Genomic DNA, 18,185 nt, shown 5'->3' on the forward strand with positions numbered 1-18,185 from the left:
AATGAGAGGGCGTTTTCTAATTTTCTTAGCCTGACACAGGATCAATAGAAAACTGAATGTGCCTAATATATTCTTGTTTGCAAAAGGGCAGGACACATCTGTAGGATTACATTGGAAAAGGCAAGTAAGAAAAATAATGTAGACATGAATAATGTAGCTACGACATTTTAAAAACCATGCAGGGCTGAGAGATGAAGATCCGAACGCAGCTATCAGTGCACGAGGCACCTACACAGAAGTGCAGCAGGTACGGCGGCCATATGTCTTCGTTTAATTATGGAAAAATCACAAATGGGGGATCATTGCTTTTGTGAAAGCTGTCGAGAAGAGGAATCGAAAAAGCATCTGCCGTGGAGATTTTGGGCATGTTTCTGGAAAATGGCCAAAACTGTAAGTGCCTCAAGGTCGTCCTCCTAGCCCAGGTGTCAGTGATAAGCCCAGGGGGATAAGCCCAGGGGGACCCTGTGTTCTTCTGCCCTTGGACCTTCACAGGAAGGCGCCCCCCACAGGACACATGGCATATGTCCGTGACACATGCAGCACAACGCCTGGAGACACCTTCCTGTAAACACTTAGCACACTCAGCTCTGGCCTCTGTTTAGTGGTTTTTTTTTTTTTTCAAAATTAAGATTAAAAATAGAGCCAATTCTACCATTTTTCTTAATTGCTCAGAAAGACAAAAAAAAAAAAAGATTGTAAGATGCTAGCTCTTTTTTTTTTTTTTTTTTTTTTGAGATGGAGCCCAGGCTGGAGTACAGTGACGCTATCTCAGCTCACTGCAAGCTCTGCCTCCCGGGTTCATGCTATTCTCCTGCCTCAGCCTCCCGAGTAGCTGGGACTACAGGTGTGCACCACCACACCCAGCTAATTTTTTGTATTTTTTTGTTTGTTTTTTAGTAGAGACGGGGTTTCACCATGTTAGCCAGGATGGTCTCGATCTTCTGACCTCGTGATCCGCCTGCCTCAGCCTCCCAAAGTGCTGGGATTATAGTTGTGAGCTACCATGCCCCGCCCCAAAATGCTAGCTCTTAAACGGCCCGTGCAGATAATTCTCAGCTATTCTTCTCATGTTTGGGAAGCAGGACTCAATGACTGCTCCAGGCTCACCTCCCACACCATGGCTGAGGCAGGCTCTGATGGGGCCTGTCTTCTCTCCCAGCTGTCTTCCCCTGCACTGAGGATACCAATTGCTAGAGGTGATGAAAAGGAAAATGGTGCAGCCTCTCTGCTGTGACTTAGGCATGTTTTGAAGTTGCTGCCTGGTGTGAAGGCATCGATGAGAGATCCACAAAGTGCTCTTAGGAGCACCGGGGTGTGACATTGGAAGCTCTCACAGGACCATGTGCTTCCCCCTATAGGGGGTGATGGAGTTTTAAGAAGGATAAACACCCATTAGAGTTCCGGTCCCACTGTTAGAACTTAAGTTACTCAGCCCCTCTGAGTTGCAGTTTCCACATATATAAAATGGGTAGAATAGTAACACCTGTCTCATAATGTTGTTGGAAAAGTTACATAAAATAGTACATCAAGCACCTTCCCAGCCTACAGGAAGCCCTCAGCAGCTGTGAGTGAGCTATGAGTCCCTCTGTGCATGAGCTTCCAGTCTGAGCTGTATGGCAGCTTCCAGGGTTCTGCGGCTATCCCATGTGCAGGTTTAGAAAGCCAGTTTCCTAACCTAAATAATGGAAGAACCTCTGATATGGGTTGGCTGTGTCCCCACCCAAATCTCATCTTGAATTGTAGCTCCCTATAATCTCCATGTGTCGTCGGAGGGACCGAGTGGGAGGTAATTGAATCAGGGGGCAGGTCTTTCCCATGCTGTTCTCAAGACAGTGAATAAGTCTCATGAGATCTGATGGTTTTATAAGGGGTTTCCTCTTTCCCTTGGCTCTCATTCTGTCTTGTCTGCAGCCATGTAAGATGTGCCTTTTACCTTCCACCATGATTGTGAGGCCTCCCCAGCCACATGAAACTGTGAGTCCACTAAACCTCTTTTTCTTTATAAATTACCCAGTCTCGGGTATGTCTTCACAGCAGTATGAAAATGGACTAATACACAAGGTAAACTCTGGGCCAACTGAAAAGTGATTTGAGCCAAGTGATTGCAAACTTTCCTTTCTTCTTGAAAAGTCAGCTCCAAGCAGGAGACAAAATCAAAAGTGGTGTTTTGTACAGACTAATACAATCTCTAAATTCTGTGCTGGTGTTTTCAGGCTGGGGGGGCGTCTTCAGCCTCCATGAAGCCTCTGTTTAAGCTCTGTATTTTTTTATTTTTACCTCCTTTATGAGGCTCTTTCAGGGAGAGGAAAGGCAATTTCCTGGCATGCGTGATGGACCCACCTCTCCTATGGTTTAATTTTTTCTCAATCTTTCCTCATGGGTGTTTTTACCTCTCTTAAAATCATACCTGCCTGGCTGTGCCTTGCTGATTATTTTAATGTTATTCTAGACGTGCTGTAGGCTATGACATCACCTTTGTCTAATACAAAAATGCAGCAATACTCTTTTTCTTACTTCCCATGCTTTCCTAGACACATCCTGATCTGTGCTTCCCAGATTGTGAGCCACAGATTCTGGAGTATGCATGAGGTTCCAGCACGAGATGCCTTGTCCATGTCCTCTCCAGTCAAGTAGACAGCAGGCTTTACGCAGAGTTCCCCATCAGTGCCCCGATATTTCACTGGGTTCATAGCATGTGTCTCCAGCACTGCCATGCCAGGTGTGAAGAACAGAAAGATGAAGAAGACACAGCCTCTCGGTGGAGACACACGCACACTTGGACACATGAGAGGATGTGTTGGGTGCAAGGCGTTGAATTTAAGGGAGCTCCCAGCAGGGAAGCCAGAGGGAAGGGAAAGGGGTGGGACCTCCTGGAGCTGTGGGCTGCAGAGGCTCTTCCAGGATGAGAAAGCCTGGCCCAGGGGCGCGGCCAGGAAGAGTAGAACATCCCTGCAGGCCAAGGGAGCAGCAAGATAATTACGCAAAGTTAATGAACTTTACAGGTGGCTTTGCTTAGCCAGGAATGGGCTGAGACCTGGAGTTTTAATGGATTAAATGTTTCTGTTATCAGTGAACTTTCAGAAAAACAAGGAAACAAATGCATGGTTTTCTATTGTTCTATATCCTGAGCTACTCCAGGAAAAAAAAAAAAAAGGTAAATTTAAAAGCGAAAATGAAAGGTTTCCTATTTTGGCCTCTGGGAATTTTGCTATCTTTGTCCACAAAGGGAGCGTAAATCCACAAATGTGATTTTCAACACCACTGCAAGGTGCCATTTCTTGTAATGCTTTTCAATAGTTAATCCCTGCCCCCTGCCCCCCGCGCCACCACCACACACACACAAGCTAGAAACCAAGGGATCTGCGTGACAGACCCCTTGGCCTGCTGGCATCTAATAGAGGAACGGGAGGCTCCTGTGGAGACCTGGTCCTCCTCACGGCTTTCTCCCTTCCATTCAGCCCCTTCCACGCACCTCCGCGAATGCTCGCAGAATGAAACTGGAGTTTTACCTCCTTCTTGAAGCTCTTCCAGGGAGAGGAAAGGCAGTTTCCCGGCACCCACAATGAACATGGCTCCCATGGTTCAATTTTTTCTTCATCTTTACCCAAGGTGTTTTTTTTTGTTTGTTTGTTTTTTTTTTTTTTTTTTAGAGGCAGAGTCTGGCTTAGGCTGGAGTGCAGTGGTGCTATCTCGGCTCACTGCAAGCTCCTCCTCCTGGGTTCATGCGATTCTCCTGCCTCAGCCTCCTGAGTAGCTGGGACTACAGGCGCCCGCCACCACGCCTGGTTAATTTTTTGTATTTTTAGTAGAGATGGGGTTTCATCATGTTAGCCAGGATAGTCTCGATCTCCTGACCTCATGATCCGCCCGCCTCGGCCTCCCAAAGTGCTGGGATTACAGGCGTGAGCCACCGTGCCCGGCCTGGTGTGTTTTTACCTTTCTTAAAATCATAGCTGCCTGGCTGTGCCTTGCTGATTTTTTAATGTCATTCTAGACGTGCTATAGACCATGATGTCACTTTTGTCTAATACAGTAACACAACAATACTCTTTTATTACTCCCATTACTACCTAGAAGAATATCTTGCTCCCAACTCACAGGCGGCCACAGTTTTGTGGGCATGGAACCAGAGCCTCTGCTCCACAAAGGCAGGTTGGGCTTCAGGAGGAAAGGCTCTTGTCCAGGTGGTAGATTGATTTGATTCACCCAGAAGTGAAATGCGCCTCCATCCTGGGTCTTTCCTGGAAAATATTACTGAGACTTTAGGAGGGAAGGAACAAAACGCCCTTTGAAGTGTGAGAGAGAGATCAAAGATGCGCCTTGAGAGCTGACTGTGCAGGGTTCTCCAGCAGAGCACGGGGAGAGGGACGCTTGTGGGACAAACCTGTCCTTGTCTGCAGCGTCAGCCGGCCCCCAGCCAGCCCACAGCCAGCTCCCCAGTGAAGCCTCTGCCTGGAGAGGCTTCCAATTACCAATGCACCTTCTGCCCTCTGACCCAGCCTTCTGAAAGGAGCATTTGTTTTCTTGCCTGAGCTGGTGCAGTAGCCGATTGAGGGCAAAGTCATGTGGAGCCATGCACAGGGCGAAAGCCATTATGCTGGGTCCGTCTCACCAACTGGTCAAAAAGGAATGTTCCTGGTGGATTTTTTCCCCCTAAATATACATATATATTGTTTGGAACCCCATCAGGAGTGATTATTTTTGAAAGCAGTTAGTTCTTCCTGCTGCGGTGCTTAGTAGTGATTTGCCATTATACTTGCTTTGTGTCAGGAGCTAAAGTAAAAAGTGCCCTGAAAACAGCTGTTTGTACATCTCGTGAGACTTTAATAAGAAACTCACGGGCATGAGATGCAGGCTGGCGGTGTGCGAGGCTTTGTGGTTCTGTCTTCAATTACGGGAAACATCTATGGTGAGGTCATTAACAGGAAAAGGACTTCAAACACAAACAAAAAGTATAGAAGAATTAAAAAGGAAAAGCATTTTTAACAAAGGATTAAAAGACGCAGGGACCTATGTGTTCAGAGGAGTGCAGGGGCGCATGTCGCCTGCAGTCTGTGAGCAGCCACGTGGGGAGATCCCGTGATTGGCCAGTGTGGGGGCCAGGACACGGAGGACCCACAGCAGCGCAGGGGTTCTGGGACTTGGTGGGGACTCTGAAGCCCTGAAGCTGCACATAGCTTGGGGAGGGCTCTGGGAAGGGGAGCTGGCCCTGCCCTGCCTAAGAAATTCGATGTGGGAGAAACCGAAGGGTAGGGGACAGTCCGTGGCTGCTGCATCCAGCATTCGCTTAGCAGAATCGAGAAGTGACCAGTGGTGTCTTCAGGCTGGAGAGCAACAGATGCATTTCGGCAACACTGACAAAGAAAAATCCGAGGCATGCATGCCCACTTTTCTGCCGCCTCCTAGTTTTAGTAAGCTTCCTGTACTTATTAGAAAATGAAACACAAGCTTATTTCAAGTGGCCATTTCACTTGTTCTGAGTGGTCTCGACCGCATCATCTTGATCTTAAGTTATTATGCTTTTGCACCTGGAGGGGTAATTGTCACCCCAGAGCGTCCGTCTGTTTTTCTCTTAGTAACAGACCTTGCCCTCTCAGCGCCACCCCTTCCACTCCACCCTGCTGGATGCTGGCAGGTAGATCTGGGTAGGAGCTCGTGGCTTCTGATATGGTTTGGACGTGTCCCCACCCAAATCTCATCTCCAATTGTACTCCCATAATTCCCACGTGTTGTGGGAGGGACCCGGTGGGAGAGAATTTGAATCATGGGGTGGTTTCCCCCATTCTGTTCTCATGATAGTGAATAAGTCTTATGAGATCTGATGGGTTTGTCAGGGGTTTCTGCTTTTGCGTCTTCCTCATTTTCTCTTGCCACCACCATGTAAGAAGTGTCTTTTGCTCCTGCTGTGGTTCGGAGGCCTCCCCAGCCACATGGAACTGTAAGTCCAATTAAACCTCTTTTTTTGTCCCAGTCTTGGCTATGTCTTTATCAGCAAAGTGAAAATGGACGAATACAAATGCTTTCTAGATGAAGGAGCAAGTTTAGAGCTCAGGGAGTCTCCACACGCCTTTATGTTTTCCTTCCTCCGGCCGCAGACTGGGTCACGGGCTTGGTGGTGGGGGCAGATTTGACTTTGCAAAGCAGAAAAGACATCCTGCAGGAGGTGGGGCAACCATAGGGTAGGGGCCAAGGTCTCGGGGTGACCTCCAGGAGCAGTCCCTCCACAACCTGGGCCGCCTCTGGACTGCTATGGGAGGGGGCGTAGACTGCTGTCTCCTGTGAGCCTCTGTGTCCACTTAGCCAGGGCTCCTGCTAACATGGTGGTTGTCTCCATGAAATTCCTTTGATATGAGATCGGAGATAGCCAAGTTCCTAGATTTGACCCATTAGAGAAAGTTGTATCACTTGGCTTGTAATCTATGAGAAGTCTTTCTGATTTAAGTTTGTATGACTACCTTCTAATTTCATATATTTGTGAAGAAAGCCGGGGAGTCTCTTGGTGTTAAATCTTTTGCGGTACATTTCAAAGGATCATGACTGAGGCGTTGAGTAACATATTCAAAATACAAAAAAAGTAGGCATTTTTATAAATGAATGTCTTTTGCCTTAAAAACAAATCCCTCTCCCATCTTTTTTTAAAGATGAGGTTACCTTTGTTGACATTTCATCCGCTTTAATTCCCAACAAAGTTGCTGAAGGTAAAGGATAATTATTTTTATTTTTTACATGAGAGAATAGGAGCCTTCCAACATATTTTTTCTAGTAGAAAGAGAAAATTGGCACTGAATAAACAAGAAGAAATGATATTAGTGGCAGAAATTAAAAACTAAACTCAATGTTTACACTGGCATGGTGAGATAGTGACCAGAGTCTGGGTTGGAGATGTTCGAGGTGTCCCAGGCAAGTGAATGCCCAGCCCGTGACTCGCAGGAGGATGGCTTATTGTACTGGATGCTTGCCTTGGATATTGACCTAGCAAGAGGCAGCAGGGCTCACTGTTAGGAAAACAGAAAATAAAAATGAAAAATATCCTGTATTCCTGCATTACTCACATGATTTTAACCTGGCTGGTGTCTTCAGGAACCTTTAGATTTGAGCTCATTTAGGGAATAGTCTCTGATTCGGTCTCTTAAGCTTCCTTTCTTGAGTTTATCTGCTCTCATTCTGTTTGAAATCATTGTTCTAAATTATCTTGTGCATTTTCCTCTTCCTGTCTTCGATTAAATGCTTGCATCCTGGAGCTTAACCCCTTCATCGTTACCGTATTTCACCCTTCATCGTTACCGTGTTTCACCCTTCATCGTTACCGTGTTTCACCCTTCATCGTTACTGTATTTCATCCTTCATTGTTACCGTGTTTCACCCTTCATCATTACCATATTTCGCTACCTCCGAGAGGCATCATTCCATTGGCTTTTTCATTATTTCTCTTTGTTCACCACAATGTAGCTACTTTAAACACAAGTGATGGTGATTGTTCTCAAACCATTTGGAATTTCCTTATAAAGGAAAATGTCATGAAAATAATGTTTTTTTATTACTAAAACAAACATATATGTCATGTATTGTCTTTCCCATTTCTAACAATCTTACAATTCTATTGTGAGAAGATGTCAAGTTTTTCTGGTGTGATTTGTCCCATCCATGTCTGTAAATATCAGGGGCGGCCCCCATAGCAGTTTCCATGTTTCCCAGCCATGCCCAGTGAAAGGCTGAGGGTGACATTCCAGGCTGGACACAAAGTAAAGGGGTTTAATTTAAATCATCCCCAGCAATATTGTATCTGCAGAGCAGAACATCCCCAGCAATATTGCATCTACAGAGCAGAACAGCAACACGTCTTCCAGGGCCTGTTCTAGGCTTTTCTTCTTGAGATACCTGCTCTTGTCTCCCGGGCAGCATGAGTTTTCTTTTTTCTTTTTCTTTTTTTGAGATGCAGTTTCACTCTTGTTGCCTAGGCTGGACTGCAATGGCGTGATCTCAGGTCACTGCAACCTCCATCTCCAGGGTTCAAGCTATTCTGCCTCAGCCTCCCGAGTAGTTGGGATTACAGGCGCGCACCACCACGCCCAGCCAATTTTTGTATTTTTTAGTAGAGACAGCATTTCACCATGTTGGCTAGGCTAGTCTCGAACTCCAGACCTCAGGTGGTCCACCCCGCTCAGTCTCCCAAAGTGCTGGGATTACAGGCATGAGCTACCATGCCCAGCCCAAGTTTTCTTTAAGGACATTAATAGATGACTCTCAGCCTGTCTCTTTTGCATTTTAAGTTGTTATAATTACTGCACGAGTTCTGTTAGTGACCTTCTCATGGCTCACTTTGACTATATCTGGAACTCAGGAGAGCCTGCCTTCATGTATCTGTATTAACTCACTTGCTAACTGTGTAATTTTGAGAAGGTTCTCCCATTTCTACAATGGAGAAGATGCTACCTTCCTAAAAGAACTGAATTAGATAATGCATATGAAATTTCCTCACCCACATGACATGCTTACAAATATTATTCTACCTTCTTTGGGATGGTGTGAGTTTGCTATTGGTAGTTTTGGTGGAAGATCCACTGTGGCAAAATGGCGAGAGAGCCTGAGCTTTGGTGCTAGATATCTAGCCCTACTAGAGTGCCCCTCTTCCATGTTTTCGAGCATAAGACTTATTTGCAGAAAGCTGTATGTGAAATGTTGTCATTTCGCCTGACTCTCAGTAAAAGTAGCCATAACTTGCAGCTACTGATATCTAAGTCATCAAATGGTGCTTTTCTTTATGAGAGATATTCAGAGCTAGAACTCTCTAGTGTGTGTGTGTTTTTTTTTTTTTTTTTTTTTTTGAGACGGAGTCTCGCTCTGTCGCCCAGGCTGGAGTGCAGTGGCGCGATCTCGGCTCACTGCAAGCTCCGCCTCCCGGGTTCACTCCATTCTCCTGCCTCAGCCTCCCACGTAGCTGGGACTACAGGCGCCCGCCACCACGCCCGGCTAATTTTTTGTATTTTTTAGTAGAGACGGGTTTTCACCGTGTTAGCCAGGATGGTCTCGATCTCCTGACCTCGTGATCCGCCCGCCTCGGCCTCCGAAAGTGCTGGGATTACAGGCGTGAGCCACCGCGCCCGGCCTCTAGTGTATTTTATAATCATCATTCCTGAGAAATTCCCGGGTGAAATGGCTGAAAACCAGATGCGAGTCATAGACAAATTACCACAGTGATGCCAAACTCAAGGCCTCTTCCATGGAATGCATGGAACGACTTGAAGTTGAATGCAGTGAGGATCACAGGCCAACTCTTTGGTATACATCCATTTAAATGACCTCTCAAGATTGTAGGTAACACTAGCCAATCCCCAAATTTCCCAGGGATTTTTTGTGACTTACTGATGAGACCACCTAGGGGATGGGGTGAGGTAGCGTGATCTCGGTGGGGTATGGGCACGGTGTAGAAGTGAATCTCATAGATTTGATGCTTATTCACACGACTGAGTCCTCTGTGCCATAAAGTGGCTCTACCCTATAGGATGAGAAACCAAAACCACCAGTCACATAAAACGATGTTGGTCTCACTGTTGAGGTAGATCAGGAAACCAAGCATGGTAAATTTTGTTGTGGTGGTGGTCGGAAGTGATTTTTTTTTCCTGAATCTATTTTCAGAAACAAAATCGAAATACATGTAGAGCTATCTGAACTTTCAAAAGCCTGAGTTATGCCAGGATTTCTAACACTGTGCTCAGTACATGGTCGGAGAACCCAGGAACTTGCAGATGGGTGGCCAGCTCTTATTCCGCATTTGATCAGAACTCAGATGTGACCTGCAGCTCCAAATCCCACTTGGAAATAGGAATCTGGTCTGGATGGGTCACGTCCGTGAACACACTGTATGTTGGCAGTTTCGCATTCCTTGTTTTGTAGCTCTCATGATGAAGCATGTTCTATGAATCTTCAATCCCACTTGGAAATAGGAATCTGGTCTGGATGGGTCACGTCCGTGAACACACTGTATGTTGGCAGTTTCGCATTCCTTGTTTTGTAGCTCTCATGATGAAGCACGTTCTATGAATCTTCAATCCCGCTTGGAAATAGGAATCTGCTCTGGATGGGTCATGTCCATGAACACACTGTATGTTGGCAGTTTCGCATTCCCTGTTTTGTAGCTCTCATGATGAAGCACATTCTATGAATCTTCAGACATTCCTTACCAAGTCCTAATAATCAAAGCCTTTATTTACATCTCAGATAACTAATTAGATCTAAAATACAGTGAAATGCTCATATCTTAGTTGTGTAAAAATAAATAAATAAATGAAGTGTGGTAAATAATTACAATGGAATGGGAAACAAGTAAGGAAAAAATAGTCCAAAGGCTGGACGCGTTGGCTCATGCCTGTAATCTCAGCACTTTGGGAGGCCTAGGTGGGTGGATTACTGGATTACGTGAGGTCAGGAATTTGAGACAGACCTGGCCAACATGGTGAAACCCCATCTCTAGTAAAAATGCAAAGAATTAGCTGGACGTGGTGGCGCGCACATACAATCCCAGCTACTCAGGAGGCTGAGGTATGAGAATTGCTTGAACTTGGGAGGCAGAGGTTACAGTCAGTGAGCCAAGATTGTGCCACTGCACTCCAGCCTGGGTGACAGAGCAAAATGCCATCTTAAAAAAAAAAGTTCAAAATACCAAAGGCAAGTCATTTGACCTAGAGATGGCTTTAGAATACATCTCCAATGTAATTTGTTGGCACATTCATTTGTACAGGATCTCTTTTTTTATGTACCTTAAAAGAACTACCTCTGTAAAGGTCAATTTGCAGAGAGTGAAACGTTGATAAGATAAATCAAATCTTTAACTTCATTGTTACTTTCTGGCTTTATAAGTTCCTGTTGAATCAGAGTGAAATGAGTGTTTCCCTGGCTGGCCACATGGAGAAGACAGAAACTGGATCCCTATTTCTCACAATAGACAAAAAGCAACTCAAGATGGATTAAAGGCTTAAATCAAAGACCTGAAACCATAAAACCTAAGAGGAAAACCTAAGAAAAACTATTCAAGACATTGGCCTAGGCAAAGAATTTATGACAAAGACCACAAAAGCAAATGCAACAAAACCCAAAATAAATAAATGGGACCAATTAAACTAAAAAGCTTCTGCACAGCAAAATAAATAATCAGCAGAGTAAACAGACAACCCACAGAATAGGAGAAAATATTTGCGAACTGTTCATTCAACAAAAAACTTGTATCCAGCGTCTACAAGTAACTCAAACAAATCAGCAAAAAGAAAACAAATAATTTTGTCAAAAAGTGGGCAGAGGACATGAATAGACATTTCTCAAAAGCAGTTATGCAAACAGCCAACAAACGTATGAAAAAAAATGCTCAACATTACTAATCATCAGGGAAATGCAAATTAAAACCAAAATGAGATACCACGTTACCCCAATGAGAATGGCCATAATTAAAAAGACAAAAAACAATAGATGTTGGTGCAGATGTGGTGAAAAGGGAACACGTATACATTTCTGGTGGGAATGTAAGTTAGCACAACCCCCATGAAAAATAGTATGGAGATTCCTTAAAGAGCTAAAAGTAGATCTACCATTTCATCCAGCAATCTACTGCTGGGTGTCTACCCAAAGGAAATCCTTATGTCAAAAAGAGACCTGCACATGTATGTTTATCACAGCAAAATTCACCATTGCAAAGGCGTGGAACCAACCTAAGTGCCCATCAACAAATGGGTGGATAAGGAAATGTGGTATATGTACATGACGGAATACCACTCAGCCATAGAAAGAAATAATGTGTTTTGCAGCAACTTGGGTGGAACTGGAAGCCATTATTCCAAGTGAAGTAACTCAGTAATGGAAAACCACACATCGTATGTTCTCACTTTTAAGTAGAAGCTGAGCCATGGGTATGCAAGGGCTTCTGAGTGGTATAATGGACACTGGAGACTCAGAAGTGGAGAAGGTGGCTGAGGGTGAGGGATAAAAAACTACACAATGGGCACAATTGACACTGTTCGCGTAATGGGTGCACTAAAATCCCAGACTTCATTATACGGTTCATCCACGTAACCAAAAACCACTTCCACATCTAAAGCGATTGGAATAGAGAAAAGAAATAAGGGCTTCCTTTTTAAAGGAGAGAAAGGTGGATTCTGTGCATGGCTGTGCCTCGGTTTCATCTTGCATGCACACTAGCAGCTGTGGCTGGCCTCAGGAGAACATGGATGGTGACTCATCACATGGAGTGACTTACGGTCCGGGAAGAGTACATCTGCAACTGAGATGGTGAGTCATAAACAACGGAGAGCCAGTGAAGCTCTGCGACAGAGGAAAGCCAGGGAAACCCGTGGGAGCAGAAAGCCAGGGTGGACAGATGAGTTCCCAGAAGGGTAGAGCTGGGGGGTGTCTGACTTATCTTCCTCAGAAGGGTGACACTTTTTTAAATCTGTCCCATGGAAAATTGTACGAGTCTGAGTGGAAAGCTGCAAGGTGACTGGACAGCACAGGGCTCAGGGAGCCACAGCCCAGCTTCAACCAAGAATGCATGATTCTTGTATGTGGCGAGGGCTTCCCCCGCCCTCCGCAGCACCCTGGTTCCTTCACTTCATCCGGTGAGAAACAAGAGCAGCCCTGTTGCAAGGAATGTGCCTGGGGGCCCATCAGTGCTCTGGGCTGCCTGACATGAGGCCCTTGGGTCTCTGTGCCTCAGTGTCCTCGAGTTCCAGTTGAGATGGGTGCCCATGGCTATGGATTGTTGATATCCTTCTGGCTCTGAAATTTGGATAGTTTCTTCTCCAAAGAACTAAGTGTTCCTGGAGGCTCTTGAAAGAAGTCTGCAGTGGCCTGGGATGTTACACATCCAGCCCCAGATTACCCCAAGGATGGGCTTGAGCCTCACCCCATATCCAGCGTGAGATGACCTGCAGGCGTGTCTCGGGGTCTGGATATCAAGGCATCCAGTGACTATGGAGCAGGAATGAGGCCTTCCAGTCCTGATGGCGAATGGCCACTTCTGCACATCCCCTAAAAACCTTATCTTCTAAAGACCTTCAACACATTAAAAATTCTGTGAACTTTACTATTTCTAAAAATATCCTACCAGCTCCACCACTAAATATAACGTCTCTTCCAACGATGAGTCAAATGAATTTTGCATCAATGGCTCTACATACTTGAGAAACGGAGTTGTTTGTGGTGAAGATATTTTTCCATGGTGCTGCTCCAACAGAGGTCATTTCTAAGAAATTTCTAATTTCCCTGGAGAAAAATGAATGCTTCAAAGTCAAAGAAGAAGGATTTTTTACTCCAGAGCAACTTCTAAATCTTTTTCAAAACTGGCTTTTTGCTTTTGAGATCAAACTTTGCTCTGTCCAGTTTCAAATATCTTCCTTTTTTTCTGTCTCTACTCCAGCTTTTTTAACTGATGCAAACTTTGAGTATCAGGGTAAACCACTAACCTCATACTTATCCTTTTAAAACACTTCTTAGTCCTGTTATTTCCATTTCTTCATATCCAACCAATGACAGTATATGTTTTCTCAAAATAAGTCTGTCCTCAAACCCACAAACACATACCTAAATTTATTATCATTATTATTGATTTCCTACTTGCACTGCTAAATGTTTCTTGGTGCCTGTGAGGGCTGTGGTGCAGACGCTCCCCTCCCTGGGAGGACAGTAGCCTGTTAAATGTTAGATGTGAGACTTCTCTCATCTGTATCCAGTATGTCGGGATGAAATAACTTTGGGGTTACAATATTTGGGGAATCTAAAGATAGTTATTACTGCTGTTTAGATCAAAATTTGAAATGCCATGGAAAGTACTAATGAGTGCTAGTACAAGGAGAAATGAAATGAAGTTATTTAATTTTCAAATGATTATTTAATAATTTAGTTCCCAGCTGGTCGACTAACCAGGACCAATGGGACCTCAAACCCATTTTACAGGCAGCTGGGGGCATTAATTATAAATGAAAAAAAAGAAAAAAAAATGAGTGTATGAGTGTATTTCTCCCACCATTTTTGCAATAAGATAGTGTCTAGAAGGGGGCTACAAGTGAATGCAACATAAACTAAAGTGACTTTTCCTTTAAAAACTCAGTGGTTTTTCCAGGGCTGTTGGTTTATTCCTCTCTCACCATGATTTTAATGCTAACTTCATCCTCCATTCCATACACTCCAAGTTAACTAAAGGGAAAAACGGTCCACAAAACAAACAGATTCTAGGAAAATCTGTGTGACAGCATCTGTGCGTGTGAGCAGCCCTGGGGTGTGTCCACTCCTCTGGGATCCCATATGGTTTTCCCTTTTAGAATTGTTGAGATAAGGATCTGGCTTTACTGGGGTTTCGTGTTCCCGTCTTTAGAAAGAAGTCAGATCCTACTCTTTCCAATATTCTGTGCTCTTTTGAGTCCAAGTGCAATCACACATTTAAAGCTGTTTTTCTTTCGCTTCTCCACTTGAAAATATGTGTCCCTGAATCACTCTGTGGTCTTTTTCTTTCTTGTTCCTTAGGTGTGCTGACTTTCTGAATTTGCAAGTGTATCATCAGGACAGGCAGAAACATGTATGTTTTCCTTAATTTATTTTTATTCTTAATTTTTGCATACAACATTTCTTTTCTTCTGACTACAAATGATTTCTTCACTACATCTTGTGACCTGGCTGGTATATGGTATTAGGATATTCTATTTATAGGCAGCTGAAGCAAAAGATTGGGATGATGACACGGGTGGGGTGGAGATTTCTCTAGAAAGAGAGCCAGATCCAATAGCACATTTAGGTAGAACACAAGCCGTGAATGCCAGTGACTGGCATCACTGATCATTTATACAACGGTTATAGAACTCAAGTGACAGAAGTCTTAGATCGTGAACTTTTTTTTTTTTTTTTTGAGATGGAATCTCACTCTGTTGCCCAGGCTAGAGTGCAGTGGGGCTATCTCGGCTCACTGCAACCGCCGCTTCCTGGGTTCAAGCGATTCCCCTGCCTCAGCCTCCCAAGTAGCTGGAATTACAGGTGCCTGCCACCACGCCTGGCTAATTTTTGTATTTTTAGTAGAGATAGGGTTTCACCATGTTGGCCAGGCTGGTCTCCAACTCCTGACCTCGTGATCCGCCCACCTCAGCCTCCCAAAGTGTTGGGATTACAGGCATGAGCCACTGCGCCCGGCCGATAGTGACAATTTCTAAGCAGTGCCCTAGGACAAATGATCATATCATGCTTTATCATTGTGATAAAATTCTATCCTCATGCTGATGAGACTGTTGGGGACATTCCCTCCCAGGTAACTCCCAGGTGAGCTCAGAGGCTGTAGCAGCGTCCAGTGGGAGTGGGCCAGCTTCCTTCCACACATCAGGGCCTCTGTCTCCTTCTTCTAAGGCAGAGAGGAACTTTCCACGGGGCATTGATCATGGTGATGTCAGTGGCTTCTTGGACCCACTCAGGGTCAAACCACCCACAGCACTGGAGCTGACAAGAGTCCTGGAATCACAGAGAAGTGTTCAATGAGCATAAATCACTAAGTGATCTCATTGGACAAGGGAGGTCTCATTTCTTTCTTAGACAAATATCCCTTCTGTACTGCAATGCACGTGGCTGTGAGATCAGTTTCCTCATTAAAAAAGTAATAAAACAAATGGAATAAGAACAGAATAGCAGAAAGGTCCCCGAGCCCAGAGGAAAAGGATAAGATAGGACTTATGGGAATTCCTTGCTTGACTGGCTGGTCTTTGCTGCATTTTCCTTCTGAAACATTGTATGGTCTCTTAGAGGGTTTCTAACTTGCTTCTCCTGCAGATTCCAAGATTAACAGCAGGAAGCTCTATTTTAAAAATAACCAACTGTTACAGTGAAAGTGATTAAAAACACCATCATCACAAACGAGCTCTTCCCAGATCTAGGTCCAAGTTATTCCTGAAGTTAATATAGACCTGTATTCATTCTCTGGCCCCAGGAGAGCAGGAGGCAGAGCTTAGAGTGCCTGGGGAGTCCTCCTCCCTCCTCCTCTTCCTCTGACTGGCCTTGCTCTCTCAGCCTTTCACCTAAAGCCCTGAGCCACAGGACAGCACCTGCTGACTCTCTCTTTCGTGTTCTCCCCGGTTAGGCTGGCATCCCCTCAGTCAGACAAGAAAATCTCAGCAGAGGCCCAAAGAATGCGTTCAAATGCTGGTGAATTCAAAACGCAGAGAGCCCAGCAGACGCCATCACTATGGATCCTGTATTTGAATCCGATGTAGCTGGATTCCCGGGGCCACGTAAATTAGGCTTGGAGCCTGTGTTAGAGAGCGAGGGTTTCCTTAGCGTCGTTGCCATCAATCATGTATAGCCAAGGTTCCACTTCTTAGCTTCTCCTTCAAGAAAGCCGACGAAGCAGGCATTTGGGAAAGTCAGCACTCATTCAAGAGTTCGTTGGGTTTCAGTTGTGATGATGTTTTAAGGTCATATTTTTCCAAGTAGGATTGTTTGAGAATGAGGACTCTGGTTTCATTCAGAGATAATGGCAATAGGCTTCTCTCACTTCAAACACCTGACTTGCCACACAGTTGTTTGACTGCTGCCCTTATCCAGAGAATTCTCATCAAGATGGGCATGTGGGCCGGGATGCTGCTGTTACCCCAGGATTCACACTGGCCTCGCGCCCTTGCAGAAAAGCAAGGCAGTGGATCTGAGCTCCACCCCCACAGTCTACACTGGCCCCTTCAGGGCACAGCGACAGCTTTGCCATCAGCCAGCAAGCATGCGGGGTGTGGACGACACAGCCGGAGAGAGCAGAGGCCAGGCTCATGAATCGGACAACAAGCTCGAGTTTTCAAGGTGTGACTCAAAGATCCATCAACACTTCCTTAGTCATCTGCTATTAGGTATTAGTGATGTAGTCCATTGGATTCAGCCTTAGTCATCTGCTATTATCTGCTATTAGGTATTAGTAATATAGTCCATTGGATTCAGCCTTAGTCATCTGCTATTATCTGCTATTAGGTATTAGTGATATAGTCCATTGGATTCAGCCTTAGTCATCTGCTATTATCTGCTATTATGTATTAGTGATATAGTCCATTGGATTCAGCCTTAGTCATCTGCTATTATCTGCTATTAGGTATTAGTGATATAGTCCATTGGATTCAGTTATTGCTCAGACTCTGTGAAAATAGTCAAATTATTTTACTTTCTCTACTAGATTTGATGCATTTTTCGAATATTTATGTGTCGTGTTAACATGACCCTAATTCAATTAGCTTGCCAGTAAATTTTACTGCTTGGGGATGAGATCTACAAAGGCATTACACAGGGACATGAAGCTCCCTGCTGCCAAAACGTTGGCGCTCTTCAGCAGTTAAAACGTTCTTCCTTCTGCTGAGTGATGATCCGCTTCCATGGAGCTTCCATCGCTGGCTCCTAGAGCTTTCTTATGGTGATTGAAAACATCAGTCTGCCTCCTCTCCTGTCTGGCATCCCTTAAAATATTTGAAAAGGGTGACTAAGTTCCCTCTAAGCCTGTTCATTCTCATCCAGGTTATCCTCCTGCCCTCTCTTGTTAGTTGTACAGAGAAGTTTCTAGACCCTTCACCGCTGTGGCTAATTCCCGAGAAGAGGAGGTGGGCTACCCCGGTCTTGAGAGTTATGACTGGACACCTGGGATGCACAGGATATAAGGCTTCATGCAACTGGAAAGAAATTTCTGCACATAACAAGTTTATACTCGTCCATGTACAAGGCCCCGAGTCAAACACAGTCATCTGAAATTGTCAAGTGGGAGAAAACAGCTACAGATTTCTATTTTTTCTCATGCCTAGTCACAGCATTGAGTCTTGTTTGAGGCAACATCACTCTTATCATTTTTAAAAAATATCTTACGGCTGGGCGCGGTGGCTCACGCCTGTAATCCCAGCACTTTGGGAGGCCGAGGCGGGTGGATCACGAGGTCAGGAGATCGAGACCATCATGGCTAACACGGTGAAACCCCGTCTCTACTAAAAATACTAAAAATTAGCCGGGCGTGGTGGCGGGCGCCTGTAGTCCCAGCTACTCGGGAGGCTGAGGCAGGAGAATGGCGTGAACCCAGGAGGCGGAGCTTGCAGTGAGCCGAGATCGCGCCACTGCACTCCAGCCTGGGCGACAGAGCGAGACTCCGTCTCAAAAAAAAAAAAAAAAAAAAAAAAAAAAAAATATATATATCTTACTACAGCCCCCTC

General features: G+C 44.9%; 1 long non-coding RNA gene across 1 annotated transcript in view; it reads left to right on the forward strand.

The window, feature by feature from the left end:
• The window catches only part of LOC129525153 (uncharacterized), a 432,112-nt gene that overhangs the window by 195,187 nt on the left and 218,740 nt on the right, over positions 1 to 18,185 (forward strand). The window lies entirely within an intron of this gene.

The sequence above is a fragment of the Gorilla gorilla genome, chromosome 8, assembly GCF_029281585.2.
Source record: "Gorilla gorilla gorilla isolate KB3781 chromosome 8, NHGRI_mGorGor1-v2.1_pri, whole genome shotgun sequence".
NCBI classification, from domain to species: Eukaryota; Metazoa; Chordata; class Mammalia; order Primates; family Hominidae; genus Gorilla; species Gorilla gorilla.